This window comes from Anabrus simplex, chromosome 2 (assembly GCF_040414725.1).
Source record: "Anabrus simplex isolate iqAnaSimp1 chromosome 2, ASM4041472v1, whole genome shotgun sequence".
Lineage (NCBI taxonomy): Eukaryota > Metazoa > Arthropoda > Insecta > Orthoptera > Tettigoniidae > Anabrus > Anabrus simplex.
The window spans coordinates 1220101290-1220115468 of record NC_090266.1 but is presented as its reverse complement, the minus strand read 5'-3'; the positions used below and the strand labels follow the sequence as shown (position 1 = coordinate 1220115468).

At 37.1% G+C, this 14179-nt stretch overlaps 1 protein-coding gene across 2 annotated transcripts in view; it reads left to right on the top strand.

Moving 5' to 3' along the window:
* The window catches only part of LOC136864808 (phosphatase and actin regulator 2), a 1136936-nt gene that overhangs the window by 81393 nt on the left and 1041364 nt on the right, over nucleotides 1-14179 (top strand). The window contains exon 3 of one of the 2 annotated variants that reach the window (XR_010859374.2): nucleotides 7514-7930. The exons of the other annotated variant lie outside the window; for it this stretch is intronic. The gene's annotated coding sequence lies outside the window, so the exon portion shown is untranslated. Of the gene's footprint in view, nucleotides 1-7513; nucleotides 7931-14179 lie in introns of those variants that run through there. 2 annotated transcript variants of the gene reach the window in all.

Here is a 14179-nt window from a genome sequence, read left to right as displayed (position 1 = left end):
TATCTATCAATCTATTTATCTACATCCACATAAATGAAATTATAATGTGTGTATGCTGCTGTCATCAGGACTAACAAATAATAGCCTTTATAACTGAAAAGCATTGAACTTCTCTCTTGTGATCTCATAATCCTCAAGTGCTTGCCATCAATGGGCTCTGAGCAGTTTGGACAATTTCTGGTCATTTCAAACTGAGGTGATTTATCCATCCATAGGAATGGGCATATATGCAATAACAACCAGATCTTCGTGCAAACTTCACGTACAATTCTACAAATTGTTTTTATCCCCAGTCTGAAACTGTAATGCAAATCTGTGAACATATTTCCTGTGGCTAAGTATCTGAAACAAAAAAAAAAAAAGATTGATTAATTCTTTTAACTCCTTTTTCAGAAAATTTGTTGATGAAAAAATGGGCAAATATCAGGGAAAACTGGATGAAATGTCACAAAAAATTAAACGAAGATCAGAGGAGTGGTTTTGGAAAGAAAAAAGATGTGCAAATACTTATTTTATGAGGAAATACGATTTCTGACAAAAATAGGAACTCATTGACAAGCTACTTCAAATATACATGATAACATCAACCTTGCTGACAGAAACACTGAGATGTCAGATGACATACAGTACGTATCCATGAACACAAAGAAAAGCAAGAAAGCTACGACTGAATTGGACAAGAAAATTATGACCATCATCGATGCTTCACTTGAACAAGAACAAAGTAGAAGTATGTCTTGTTCTGTTAAGGGAATTCCACCAACTGTAGATAAATTTAATGACTAAGGTGTAGCTGTATATTTCAGTACAAACTCATCAAGCTGACATCAAAATATTGAAATAGTGGAATGCATCTACAATCCTCTAAAGTAATGCACTTGGATACCAAACAGTCAGATGTCCATCATCGTACCAGACATCGTGGACTAATCAACAGCATGGCCATCCTGTTGAGCATTCACAGTATCAAGTAGTAGAAGTGCAGCATCTAATGAACATATATGTTTTAAGTCTTGTATCAGTTCTGTGGCCACTTTGTCTACTATAGATTTTCAGATGATTTCTAAAGCATGGAGTGTTTTGTCATCTTAGATAATGTCGATGTAACAGAATTTTACTTTTGGTTGCTACTTTAATAAGATAAAATTAATTTAACGTAGCCTACTTGTTGTTTGTATTACTAGACATTAATAATTCATGCCACTGTTGGACATTTTAATTTGTTTTTTTGGGTTTATTGAATGGAAAAGAATATTTGATTGCATGCTAAGGCAGATAAAAGGAATTATTTCTTGTTCATCTTACTTGTTTTGCAAAGTGTTTCATCATTTAAGGTGTATTTTTCAAGCCAGTTACATACTGTAAACATGTACTCACCTTAGTGTCAAAGCTAGCATTTCAGGAGGAGAAATACAGTTCTGCATATTGGTGTCTTCATGTTTCAGATGGATGAATAAAATGTTTTAACTTGTCAAATATTTCTATTGACATTCTAAAACAAATAAAACAAATTAACTTGCCTTGCATCATCCTGTCGTATTTTTCCAAACAGTGTGCCAAATGTGCCAAATTTTACTCTTTCTTGCAACACAGTACCTTCTACATCGCCGATGTTTCTTTCTATAAAAATAATGTAACGTGGTAGACCAGTAGTATGATAAATACGCAGTTGGTAGCATTTTACTACATGACTAAATTTTATTTAACTGCTGTTACTTGTACATTAATACAGTAGTACTAGTTCCTCAGTTTACACTCTATACTCACACTAACACAGTCTCACTGGTTTCTCAGTTTACACTCTCCAGTACTACACAGTTTCAATCATGCACTGTCTTGTCAGCTGCGAACCTCAGCGCTTGTTCGTCGGTCATATATTCAGGAGTCGTTCGATTTCACTCACCAGTGTCCCACACCGTCACAGCGCTTACAGACTGCAGACAGAGACTGAACTCACAACAGAGTCATGCACAACTTCACAGCAGACACTCAACTGGAACACCCCTCCAATTGAATTTAACCGGCAGGACTCGCACAGTAATTGGTACTCCACAGCAGTACACATACAGTACTCCATACTCCACGGAGCACTTTGACACTGTCACTCCAACACTGAACTCTACCTAACCCAACTGAAATGGTCCAGTCCGCCTTATATAGGTCAGCTTTAGCAGCCGAGAATAACCCGGAATGCGGATTCACTTGGAGCATTCTCGATCTCCATTCCTCTCGAGGTTTCTAGTTCTTATTAGAGGCTTCCAGAGAGACGTCAGAGAGGGGCTGGCCTTTCACACGTAGCTTGTCTTTCTAAGTGGCTGCCGCACATCAGGAGGGCGGGGCCAACAATTAGCAGCGATGTCGACTGCTCTCAGGCGGGGCCATGCTAGCTCGCCTCTCCTTAGACCCTGACAAAGTGTAGCCTGTAAAATGGTGGCCATCCCATCACAATAATATAGCACCTGAACTCAGACTTTTCCACCTTTTAAAACTTTTTATTAAAGCCCTTCATATACTTAAGACTAACACATTATATGTTACATTAAATTGGAAGACTTTTTTTTCTCAGTTAGAGACATCCTCAGCTGAAATTAACATCTAAAATTGACATCAGACAAATTTAAAACATACAAAGAACACTTTAAAAAGTTATTTAAAACATTTTTTCACTGGTTTTGCTTTTTTCTTAATATCTGTATCTTCTTCTTCTTTGTCGTCTTGTGATTGAAGTTAAACGTTCTCTTCTCGTTGACACTGTTATGATGAAATGTTTCGTCCTACATTTAATATTTAACACCTTATTTCTAGACTGCTGATATTTTTAACGTTGTTATTCCAAAAGGGACTCTTGGTTGGCAGCGGGAAGTCCTCTCTGCTGCAGATGAAGTTTGATATTGATGTTGTCTTATCTGCTGCTGGCCCCTTTAGATCTTGTTGTACGTGTAGCTGGTGGCTAATCATAACATATTGGGAGATAGCATCAATATCAAACGTCACCTGTGTCACCTCTATCAACCAAGAGAGTCCCTTGTAGAATAAGAGCATTTTAAAAAAAAAAAAAAACACCTGCAGTCTATACATAAGGTTTTAAACATTAAATGTAGGACGAAACATTTCATCATAGCTGTCAATGAGAAGAGAACATTCAAACTTCAATTGAAAAAAGAACAATAGACATGAAAGAAATAAAGACCTGTGAAAAAAATGTTTTAAATAACTTTTTAAAGTGTTCTTTATACATTTTAAATTTGTCTCTTGTCAGTTTTAGATATTTATTTCAGTGTAAGATGTCTTCAACCAAGAAGAAAGTTGTCCTGATTTAATGTAAACCTATAATGTGTTATTACAAAGAGTAACGAAAGTTGGAAAACACACTCGATCCCAGTTGAGTAAAAGTCAATATGGATCCATATGATGTTCATAAACAATAATATAATATGATAAGCTTGCATACATCCGTCCTTCAGCGCTGTGGGACTCTTCTTGACTGCAGTGGAACACTGCATTCCTGCCGCCTCCATGGACAAGGCCAGGCGGTATACGTACCAGCTGGCGGAAATACTGTTCTAGCTAAAATTCATTTCATGGACAAGAGGTGTGTGACTCTTTGAAATTGGATCTGCTGGCAGAGAAAAGAACCAAGACACATTTTCTCTCTTTTGAAGTGAAGGAAAGAATCTCTATTTGCATGAAAACAGCGTGCACTTCCTCACCTTCCCTGCATGAAGAACAGGTTGACATGAATTATTTCATGACACTAGTGTAACAGATGGAAGTGAAAAAACTAAAATAGCCACAGATTTAGAGTAATTCTTTTCTCCACGAACCAATTCGGTTAATTACCGATCTTGAAGGAATATAGAAGTAACAGATCAAATAACCTCAAAGTTAGTTTCATATACCCTGTTGGTTATGTCGTCAAGCCATTAATTAGTCTGATGCTGCTGTTTTTTTGTTTGTCTTTTTCTTAGTTCAGGCTTTCTCAGAATGTCCTTTTTAACCTTCCATTTCTCCTCGTCCAGTACTTCCCTAATTGTTATTTTGTCAGCAAGTTGATTTAGTCTGGTTTACCCCTTACTCTGTAATACCAGTTTCCAAAGGCTAGCATGCTCTCTCTCATTGCCGTACCCAAAGTGGTAGGAAATAGCCTTTTTTTTTCCAAAAATTTCAAAGGTACACCCAGTAGAGCAGCAGGCCTAATTTCCCCTTTTTAGAGAGACTTTCTTTGTTTTGCTAGTGAACATTTTAAGTTGTTCATATACTGTTCAAGCAACTCTTTATTCATCTTTCACACTTACCCACTTTACTGGAACCTTGTTATTTGGAAGTGATTTACTGTTAAATTTCTTGAGAACTAACTTTCTTCTTGCAAAAATAGTAAGTGCCCCAACAAACTTGCCTTCTTTGCTTATCTTGGCTCATTTCTATGATTATACTGTTATTCTGGGATATACACAAGGTAGACAGTTGAATAGTTTACTTGCTTCCATTTGATGTATTACCCTGCCTGTTAGAAATGCTGATTTGAATTCTATACTCCAGCACACTAACAGAAAATTTAAATACCTTTTGTTTACTTTGATGATCAAAAGTTTTTCAACTACGATGTAACAATATTGCTTATGAAAATGAAGAGAACTTTACTGTACAGGGTTTATCTACACATTTATGATAAACATCAGGGATGATTCCTGGGATCAAAACATGAAAAGATGTCCCTAAGAACATATGTCATACAATGTGTTGTTACAGAGTTACATGTGACACAGTTACAGGACACACATTGGTCACATCACATGGGATGTTTGAAGTGTCCGCCATGAGCAGCCTCAACATGGGCTAGCGAAACTGCTCAGAGATACCTAGGTCCAGTCGAGAAGCTGTACAGGCATTTTTGATATGCTGTTCCAGTTTTATCACTGTTGTGATAGTACTGAAAAGCTGGAAAATTCAATATATTTTCTATAAGAAACTTTTGTATAAAAATTATTTAGTCATTACAGAACAGTTATGAAGTGCATTACTGGACACTGTTCCAGGCCGTTGATGTCATTCCAACTGATAAGTGTCCAGTGGATTAAGGTCAAGAGATTGGGCAGGCCAATGCACTGGACCTTGAAGCCCGATGTACCGTCAAGCGAGGTGTTGTCCAAAAAACCAGTGTACGTGCAAACTGAAGCGCACTGGAACCCCATTATGCATGAACTACATAGCACAGCAAACTGCTAATGGCACATGTTTCGATTGTGCAAGCAGCATGTCCATCAAGATCAGATAACACTGGTCCATTCGGTCATTGGGGTAGCATGAATTGGTTGATACGACACCGCACATTGCATCCGAAGCACACGTGAGGATTAGCGAAAACTGTACCATGGCGATTTTCATCTGCTCACGTTTGTGTGTTATGCAAGTTTATGATGGCGTCTCTTCCAAATGTGGCCTCGTCAATGAAGAAAATGAACGACAAAAACGTTTGTATGGTAGTGGCCATGTGCAATGGCCTGTACCTCAATACCAATGCATTGTAGGATATAAGTTCATTGGGATAAATTTTTTGGTTTTGATCCCTGGAATCACCCTCCGATGTTTGTTACAAACTTTTAGATACAGCCAGTATATCATATTTATCATGATTAGGTATGAAGTTGTAACAGTTATGTTTCTATTTCCTTCAATATTTTATTCTTCCTGTCACAAACATGGTTTTCATACTTTTTAGTTGTAAAACAAAGTGCATATTTCTAAAGGAGGGTGTGGTCAGAAAACTGACCCTCTTAGTGAATCCTTCCTTCCTTCCTTCCTTCCTTCCTTCCTTCCTTCCTTCCTTCCTTCCTTCCTTCCTTCCTTCCTTCCTTCCTTCCTTATTTAAGACTTCATATGTTGTGAAATAAATTGGGTTTTTATTTCAATCTGTGTAATATGTTTTTATTTTGCTTGGCTTTTTAAAATATACTTCATTTGTAGCCTGTTTTCTGCAGTTTCTTTTAACATTTTTAGAATTCCTTCTTCACATTGACTTTGTTTCAGAATTTTCTTGATTTTGCATTCGTAGTATTATTCGATCTTTCAGTTTTGTTTATGGTTCATAAGTGCTTCGCCAATTATACTTCTTCATGATGTGGTGTTTATATCTCCAGCTGTAGAGTTTCTCATTTAGCAAGAATGGTCCTGTTACACTTGAATGTCACATTACTGTATATTACTTCAGGTGTTTGTTTCTAATTCATGTAATCTTATTCATATTACATCTGTGCATAGTATATTTTAGACTCAAAAGAAGACTACATTTGGTGGAGACATTATTATTATTATTATTATTATTATTATTATTATTATTATTATTATTATTATTATTATTATTATTATTATTATTATTCGATTGATGTTTGCTCATTCAACTTAGGCCATTTTCAGTTTTTACTATATTACAAAGCAAACGTGGATAGCAAATTTGTAACTTGATAGATCACCTCATTTGGTGGATACTAATTGTTGTTCCTCAAAATTAGTTCATTGAATGTTTGTTTCTTATATTCATGCTCTTCTATTGTTCTCTGGATATGTTTATATAGGTCTATTAGTAGCTTTAAGTCCACTTACAATGTCTCAAAATGATTGCATGAGCATATTCTTACTTTATTTATATATATATATTTTATTTATTTTTTTTGCTAGTTGCTTTACGTCTCACCGACACAGATAGGTCTTATGGCGACGATGGGACAGGTAAGGGCTAGGAGTGGGATGGAAGTGGCCGTGGCCTTAATTAAAGTACAGCCCCAGCATTTGCCTGGTGTGAAAATGGGAAACCACGGAAAACCATTTTCAGGGCTGCCAATAGTGGGGTTCGAACCTACTATCTCCCGAATACTGGATACTGGCCGCACTTAAGCGACTGCAGCTATCGAGCTCGGTATTTATAATTCTCATGTCTGCGTTGTTTATTTGACTCAGTTTTTAAATCTGTTTATATGTTCTGTGGTATGGTACATTTTATTTTATTAATGTAGTTTTGTGAAATCTTCTGATTTTATTTTTATTTCACAATTAATTTATGTCAAATATTTCCATGAAGTTAGTCCAGACTGTGACTGTTAAATATTTCTACGAAGTCAACCTCAACTGGGTAAGAAAGATAACCTTTTTTAATTTTATTTCTTAATTTCTTTTTTTAATAATCTATCTTGTTACTTGGTGGTATATAGATAGCTTCTTTGAATGTTTAATTTGTTAAAATTATTGTAGTAGCACAAAGAAGGAGTTAGAGTAGCTAAGGAATAGATAGCACTGTACAAATTCATTTAGTTTAGTTAATTATTTAGGTGCAGTTGTATATACATAGCCAGTATGTCAGTTGAATGAATTTTATCTCTATTGAGAACGAAAATAATCTTGTTAATTTGCACTTTGTAATTTGCTGGTTGACACCAGAATACCTTGTGGATTGTATTGTTCTGTTCTATTGTATAATCATATCTCCTTCTGACTGATATTTTTTCCCCTTCTTTTTCAGGACAGATGTCAGAAAGTTATGGAAGTTCACAAAAACTTGAACTAGTGCTGTTGTTTTCATATCTCTACATCTTATTACAGCGCCTGCCTATTTGAAGCAAATCTTCGAGGTGTTCATGACAATCACTCAAAGGAATTATAGCCCCTACTGCAAATACATAGTGTGAAGTTCTGGGATCTTACAGAACATTTTATTATGATTCATTGAAATATGATTATTCAGGAAGCAAATCAATGCCTTGTATTTTCTGTATCAGTGAATGAACTGCTGATTTCAGTTAAGGAAATTGATCACTTGTTAAAGAAAAGTTTGTGAATATTGAATATTGTTAAGGCTGTATTGTTTGAATTAAAATTTAGAGGAGAGTGAATCCATCTCACATGTATGTTCTGTTCCTATTAAAAGCTGCTGCCTAAACCTGTGTTATGTAATCATAAAGGGATCTTTCTTTTTTATAGGTGTGTTTTATCGGAGGAATGTCAAATTTGCCTGGAATGATAAGGAGAGTATCTTATGCTGAAAAAATATATGCAGAATGTTAATAATCCCTTTCCATCCACCTGCCAACTCACCATGCTACGTTTCTAACATAATTATGCATACATTGCAAATTACCCTTGCTAGACTAAGCTGAAAGGACAATGCCTCTGTAACAGTATCATTTATGATTTATAATTTCATAACAACTTTCTAGCACATATTCTGTCTGAATTACAATTAGAAATGATAGTTATCATAAATATTGTAGAAGATTGGCAGAATACTTAGTTTTGGTTAATAAGAGATATTTGCTTGTTTACATCATGTGACAGTTGGATTTCAGTCTGAAGTTTGTAACATTTATTACAGATTTTTCACTACATAATGAATAGGGAGCGGATTTTTATGTGCTAAAAATGTGAAAAATATTTATTTTTTATGTGCTGAAAACTTTAAAATATGTGATAAAAATTGAAATTATTTTCCTTTAAATATCACATAACTACTCGCGCTCAAGAAGTAAATAAGTATAATGCTTTGTATTAGAATATGGTGCTACCAAACATGCTCCTTAAGGCAAAATGATGTCTGTGTATGGAAACGTGCTGTATGGTATATTAATTTTTGATATTCCAGAGTAGGTATTATGAATGGTTATTTTTTAAAGGTAATGATTTGCTTAAATATGGCAAAAGCAACCTATCATCTTTGAAAAAATAGTACCAGTTTGTACTCACCCATCATACGCTGGAATATTAGTTGCTAGTAGTCTCAGAATTGTAGTAAACAACAAAGGTCATCTCCAAATTGTCCATCACAAATGCATGCCGATTATCTCTAAACAACGCCTTATACTGCGAAAACGATCGCTCCACATCACAGGAAGTCAGACGAGCATAGTTAAAGAGAGGAATGTCACCAACAATAACGCCATCAATTTCGCCAACATGAGCACCCTCTAATACATTAGAAATTTGGCACATTGTTTGAAATCCCGTTTTTCCTGAACAAATTTTGATATTTGACTTTTAACAGTCCCTATACCTGCGAAGCCGGGAGTGAATGTAATTTATTTTCAACAGCGCGCACTTCCTTACTGTTTCGGACAACAGGTTAGTGGATTTTTCAAGTATGTCTATAGTTTTACACAAGAAGCTTAGATTGGCAGATATAAACGCCAAATCATTTTTCAGAGAGCTGTCTTTTAGTATCTCTTGAAGAATCTCAATTGACGAAGCGTCGTGTTTATCGAGCACGTTCACAACGGATGCAAAACTTTCGAAATTTTCTGCGTAGTATACCACAGCGCTAAGCCAGGTACCCCACCGCGTAACAATAGGCAGAGGAGTAAGCGCAAGATCCGGGTTTTTCTCCTTAAAGAGATCGATTCTTGAGAGTGCTTTTACGAAGACTTTTTTTGCCATTAGACACTAATTTATCCACTTGAGGATACTGAGCCCGCACAGTTTCACATAACCTGTGTAGAGCACGAACAACGCAAGTTACGTGTATCATTTTCGGAAAGCTCACAGAGAGGCCTTCGGCCTTCGGCTGCCTTTTTCATGTAAGCTGCACTCTCAGTAAGGAAAACCAATACATGGTCGTATTTTATACCTTTTGACCAAAGTAAGTGCATGGCTTCATTGAATAACCTAGCTACAGTGACATGGTTTGCAGCAAGCATTTCTTTACACGCTAGCAAATAAGAATGTTCGCAAGCAGTTTTGTTATTCTTCAACACACCAACTACAACATTTCCTACTTTTCTGCCACTTGAATCAGTGGTTTCGTCAATGCTCACCCACAGTTTTTCGCTATCACATACTGCCCGAATTCTCTGTAAAGTTTCTTCGTAACATTTTGGGAGATAGTTTTTCCTTAATGTGGATTCGTCTGTAGGCTCAAAATTAATGTACTTTGTTAGGAAATTTCTCAGTCTCGGATTATTTATTTTACCAAGAGGAATGTCGGCGCAAACAAATGCTCTGCGCACATCTAAATAATACTGGGAATATTTAGATGGGCCTGCATTTGAAGTAGCTGGTTCAGCTATTTGTAATTGTCGCGAACGCACACGCGAAGCAGCCGCAGTATGCTTATTTCCAGACAAATGCTGGATTACTTGAGAACGTTGATCTGCACGTACTGTTTTACCACACGGTTGGCAAAATAATACTTTTCCATCGGTAGTGAAAATGCTTTTGAATTCCACCACATATTGTTGAATACGCGACCTTGTACTCGACTTCTCTTTTGGAATTATTTTGCAGGTTACGACACACGCATTTACGGTGAATCACTGTTTCAATAAAAAGAATAGCAGCGGACACTGAAGGAAATATTTCTTATAAATCCATACAAAATCACACGACCACGAGAATGATATATGGACCCAAACAGCTAACCTTACTCTTAGGAGTGATGAAATTCCACTACCTAATGGTGGGGTAATATTCTTCCGAGTCTCCCATGTCGTAACGGAATTACGTCACCTGATCTCTCCGTGATTGCCTTTCGCTAATATTCTATAAACAAAACCCGAGAGGGTTGACTCATAAAGAGTTGGAATGACATCATGCAAGGAAACATCTTGTGCAGCAAATCAAATCGCTGTCTAAATGTAACGACGTAGCCAGTGACCAGCAAGTTTTAGAACTTATGGAGGGAAGTCCATAAGTAGCCGAAATATTCAGATACATTATGTTAAATACACTGTTAAAAGCAATACCGTAATCGTAAAACGAAAATATGAGCATTGTTTTATAACACAGAAGCATTTTAAATTTTATTGATCAACAAATATTGGCGATTTATGTGCTTATTATAGATTTTCTTAAAATATGTATTTACATAAAAAATTGTGAAAATATGTGTTTTTATGTGAAATAAGATTGTTTTCACACTTGGGGATGCACAATAGGAATAATGAACTTCGTAACTTGCGTTAAAACTTACGCAAAAAAAAAAATGTAATTACATAAAAATCCGCTCCCTAATAATGAATATCAGCCTTAAGGAGTTGTTTTAGTTGGCCTGATCTGTCCACATCTGCAGCTTCTGGAAAATCAGGAAGGTAGTCAGACACTTGATATGTTACACCAAGAAGTAACCTCAAAATATACCACAGTAAATATAAAAATCAATTCCACTCCAGGTCCGAAAACACAAAACAGGGCCACAGCACTTTCCATCAATGGAACGGTGAAAGCAGTTTCTCAACTCTGAACTCTTACATTAGAATCACCTCAGTGTACAGCTAAGAATTATTCCCTCGATTACAAGAGGAAATTGAGAACTGAACACTCAACAAAATAAAGAAATTAACAACAGAATGAGAAAAATTTATAAACCCTAACAGCATCAAAAATTAAACAGATAACAACTATACACAACTTCCACTAAGAACAATCGACCTCACTGATGCTATATCCACAGGTGATGAAACGGATCTCTTCAGTGTCCCCTATCGAATAGACATAATTGGCTTTAATAATGAAATGGCGTATGGCTTTTAGTGCTGGGAGAGTCCGAGGACAAGTTCGGCTCACCAGATGCAGGTCTTTTGATTTGACTCCCGTAGGCGACCTGCGCGTCGTGATGAGGATGAAATGATGATGAAAATGACACATACACCCAGTGCCTGTGCCAGCGAAATTAACCAATTAAGGTTAAAATTCCCGACCCTGCCGGGAATCTAACCCGGGACCCCTGTGACCGAAGGCCAGCACGCTAACCATTTAGCCACGGAGCCGGGCGGCTTTAATAATAATTTCATGCGACTATTTCAGCCAGATGCACAGCCTGTGCAGGGCAGATTCTCCAGTGAGGTTGGATGGCATCTGCCATGTAGAGGAACCAGCATATCAGTGTGCTGGATCATAGTGGTGTGCAGTATTGCCAACTTGGAAACTTGCGATCATTGAAAACCACTAAATAGAAACTAGAAACAAAACTGGTTACTTCTATCCATTCATATAATCTTGAAATTAGAACTACTATTTTCCGAAAACCATTTTGTCGAATATTTTACCCACCTAAACGACCAATTTTATTTATATTTTATTCACTTTGAGTAGCCAGCACTTCCTTCGACACAGAAACAAGGGCACTTCCCCAATTACAAAATTGAGAGGAGTATTTTTAAGTTGTGATTGTAATGGATGCTGTCATTGGTAATGAGGAATTCATGACCTTGGTTTCAGCCAGCAGTTTATAATCTGGTATATATGTATATCTTAACGGCAAACTGCAAGCGTTTGCAGAAAGTCAGTGCTCAGTAGTAGTAATTTCTTGTGCACCCCCTGTGGGTTGGGGATGCAGATGAAGAATTCACCCACGGTATCCCCTGCCTGTCGTAAGAGGCGACTAAAAGGGACGACCTAGGCATGGATATGGATTGCGGTTTGGAATCGTGGTTGAAGCCCCTGTAGATGGGAGGGACTGAATACATTCACAGGTAATCGCTGCCTGTTGTAGAAGGCGGCTACAAGGATCATGTGGCCATCGGTCCCCTCTTTATTTATATATTTAAGGGTTAGTTGTAGACCGATTCAAAATTCTTGATGTGCGTGCTGCTCGGAGATGAGCCTCTTACGTGTGTGATTACGCCCGAAAGCCCGCTTGTGACCACCCAAGGATATTGTGGGTGGGAGCGTCATGTACCTGTGTAGAAGTATCTGCCTGACAACACAGGTCCCCACAGCCGAATGCCAGAAGGACATATTATTAATTGTGGGATTTTTCTATATTTATTACTCTGTTCACGCTACGGGGTACATGCTATTGCGGGTGATTGGAGGAAGGGAGTCCTAGTGCTCATTGCCTCAGTCATTCCGTATTAGGCATCGTCCAACATCGGATCCCGGGCATAATAAATTAAAGAAAAGCCACGGCAAGTGTTCAACAGGAGCATGAACAAGGAATACAACAAAAATTTAATCCATCACCATTTAAGAATAATGTTAATTACAAGCTGAAACAACTTGCATAAATTCCGATAACTATGATGGTGACTGGTAGCGAGTACGGCCGCGCGGCTTTGCCCTCTTCATAATTCCCGTAACTCTACATAAACGCGTTTAGGAGTCAATACTGATTAATTGAGGCGGTTACTGGTAGCGCGGTGCACTCGTTAACCGAGTATACGCGAGTATTGCCGAGCTGCTGTTATTTCAGTAACTGGATATTATAATTCTGGTTAGTAAAAATACGTGTTACGCGAGGCAGTTACTGGCCGCGCCCTGAACTGGTTAACCGAGTACACACGAGTATTGCCGAGCCGCTGCTCTTTCAGTAACTGGGTATCTCCTGTAATCGTTACAAGCCCCAAACGCGTACTGGTAAAAGATCCTTGTTAAGTTATTTACCAGCCACAATTTTCATGGAAATATTGTACCCCTGGAATGTCGATCAGCGGTAAGCTCCTCTATCATTATCATCTTCTGCCACGGCGCTCTGTAATAAAATATACTTACCGCTATGAGGCTCTCCTCTGCTTGGGACGTGATCAGTTCTGTCTTCTTTTTCTTCTTCTTATTCAGGTACATAAGGATATCAAGTACTACAGGTACTATATTTACTACTAAATGATAATGGACCAGGTTAAATTTTTGCTAATTAATTTATTCCAATTGAGATTACTTAAAAATCAGAAATGTAAAGTAAGGTCACAGAGTTTTAGCACGTACTTGGGCTATAAAACGGCCATCAGTAGCTCGGTTACGTCATAAACAAGAACCCTCTTAACCGAGTAATTAAAATTGAAATTAATTATTGACATCATAGATGTACATCATTGACCAATGACTGACGTAATCTCATTACCTTTACCTACAATGCCAAATACATTAATTATGACATAAAAGAACTCCGGGCTGTCTCAAATTTTATATTTCGTTAATTTAATCTGCAGATCTCAAAAATAAAATCATCCAAAGGATTAAACTGACTTTTCTGAATTTGCACTGCTCTGATAAATTAATTAGGAGTTTCCTGAGAACATCTGAGTTTGGGAGTTCACCACTCCCTGTTACCTTAATATTATTTAAATTAGCGTCACATTAAGTATGGTCTCAACTGACCTTTCATTCGCTGGTATCGGAAGGATTTTATACATGAGCATTTCATGAATCACTGTGTAGTCACCACGGATTACCTAAATTAAAATTTACATAACGAAGTCAACTG